The sequence below is a fragment of the Pteropus vampyrus genome, unplaced genomic scaffold (genome assembly GCF_000151845.1).
Source record: "Pteropus vampyrus isolate Shadow unplaced genomic scaffold, Pvam_2.0 Scaffold55, whole genome shotgun sequence".
Classification (NCBI taxonomy): Eukaryota; Metazoa; Chordata; class Mammalia; order Chiroptera; family Pteropodidae; genus Pteropus; species Pteropus vampyrus.
The window spans coordinates 8,945,686-8,947,955 of record NW_011888836.1 but is presented as its reverse complement, the minus strand read 5'-3'; the positions used below and the strand labels follow the sequence as shown (position 1 = coordinate 8,947,955).

Here is a 2,270-nt window from a genome sequence, read left to right as displayed (position 1 = left end):
TTTTGGATTTATAACATTTGCCCCTCTTCTACCTCCCAAAGATTGGAAAAACAAAATTAGAGAAAGCTGTGAAAACTGTGAAACTTAAACTTTATATAAATGAAACTTATAAACAGTGAATATACATGGCAAAAATTTGCATTGACTAAAAATATGTGTTCCTTCTGTAATAATGGACTCAATTGCCCATATGAAAGCTTATAGTTGGTTTATAGTGGTTTCTGATCACTGAAGGTAATGAATAATGAGATCCTGATTGTCCCATGGATAAAAGCAATCCTGCTATACTCTCCAAACGACAGTCCGTGAACTAATTTGCCTTCCTTCAAATTGCATGGTCTTTTTTATCAATACTCTTGACAACAGACCACACAGATCGCTGTGACAGATCTCTACATATCCTCAGAACCTGTGCAGTGCTGTGGTACGTGAAGCTCAGAGACAGTTACCTGGCCATTCAAAATGGGTTGCTGCTTTTCACCTTCTCCGCAGCCTGGTCTGCTTCTCCCAGCACACCTACTGAGGTCCGGCATGGACTGTGGTCAGTCTCCCAACAAGGCCCCTTTTACCCACCTCGGGCCCACCCCGTTCTCTCCCCTTGCAAACCTATTTTGTACACATTGCCAGACAAACACCTGAAAGCATACCTCTGATGGGGCCCCAGGTCAGAAACCTCCCATGACTTCCCTTTGCCTAAATGATAAAGCCCAAACTCTCAACCTTCGTTGTTCTGGGTTGCACTGCATCTCTTTCCCCATAGATATGTTGGAGTCCTTACCCCCAGTACCTCAAAATGTGACCCTGTTTGGAGATAGGGTCTTACAGAAGTAATCAAGTTAAAATGAGGTCATTGGGATGGGCTCTAATCCAGTATGACTGGTATCCTAATATAAAGAGGAAGATTGGACAGGGAAACGCATAGACAGAAGACGTGAAGAGACAAGGAAGGCAGCCATCTACATGCCAGGGAGAGAGGCATGGAACAGATCTTTCCCTCACAGCCCTCAGAAGAAACTAGCCGTGTTGACACCTCGATTTACTCTTCCTTGTTGATGTCCCACCCCTAGGCCCTTCCTCATGCTCTTTCTTGGCTTAGGCTGGGGTTCTCTTACGTTTGCATATATTTAACAAAAATCTTCCTTCAAAGCCCTTCTAAGATTTCACCACCCACAAACAAGTTCTCACATTCCTCCTGGCTGGAAACACTTTCTTCTACCTCTGAATACCATCTGCTATTTGTACTTATCTTATTGCACTTCTCATTTCTACCTTTTATTTGTAATGGTTTCTGTTTGTCTCATTTTACCTACTGGACATGAACTTTTGAGGGCAAGAGAGAGGTCGGGTTCCTTGCTGTGTCCCCATGGGACCTAGTCCTGGGCCAGACACAGGCCCTGCACAAAAATATTTGTTTAATGAAACTGAGTAACCAATAGCCTTCAAATAATGTCTTTAACACATTGAGTTTTCTGCCAATTCAAAATGGTTTATGCTAATTATGTAGCCTTAATCTAACATTTTCCAGGGCTATAAATGTGAAAAAAAAAAATTGGTTTTTACTCCATAATGGTTTTATTTAGTGTTCTACATTTTATGTATTTACCATCTCTATTGGTCTTTAGAAAAATCAGAGAGGTAAACTTACTATCAAGATAAATGATTTTCTACACTGTATTGCACCATAAGTAAGTCCTCAGCTACAAAATAACTACTATATACAAATAGTGGCTTACACATACGAAGGAATACTAGTCAATAAAAAGTAATCAACTATCGATACATAGTACAAAATGGATGTATCTCAAAACAATTATGCTGAATGAAAAAAGTCTAACATGGAAGAGTACATCCTGTATGACTTTGTTTACATAAAACTCTAGAAACTGAAAAATCATCTACAAAGATGGAAAGTAGATCAGCTTGAGGGGTGTGTGGGAAAAAACTAGAGGGAAGAATTATAAAGAAGTATGAGGAAACTTCTGAGTGATGGAATGTTCAATATCCTGATTGTAGTGTTGGTTTCATGGCTCTATATATACATGTCAAAATATTAAATTACACAACTAAAATATATACAGTTTATATAAATTACATCTCCGTAAAGCTGTTTAAAAAAAAAAAACTATATATTTCTGCATTAGGACTGCGAAAGCAGAGTGCTAGAAAGTCTTGTTTTCACTATCCAATAATATATCTCAGTTAAGCAAAACCAGCATCACTGAGTTTTTTTGTTTCAAAATGAGGATTTAACTAAAGGGTGTTTTTTTTTA

The 2,270-nt window shown here is 38.5% G+C and overlaps 1 protein-coding gene across 1 annotated transcript in view; it reads right to left on the bottom strand.

Moving 5' to 3' along the window:
* EMILIN2 (elastin microfibril interfacer 2) overlaps positions 1 to 2,270 on the bottom strand; it is a gene marked incomplete at its 5' end in the record, with an annotated part of 42,634 nt that overhangs the window by 39,161 nt on the left and 1,203 nt on the right. The window lies entirely within an intron of this gene.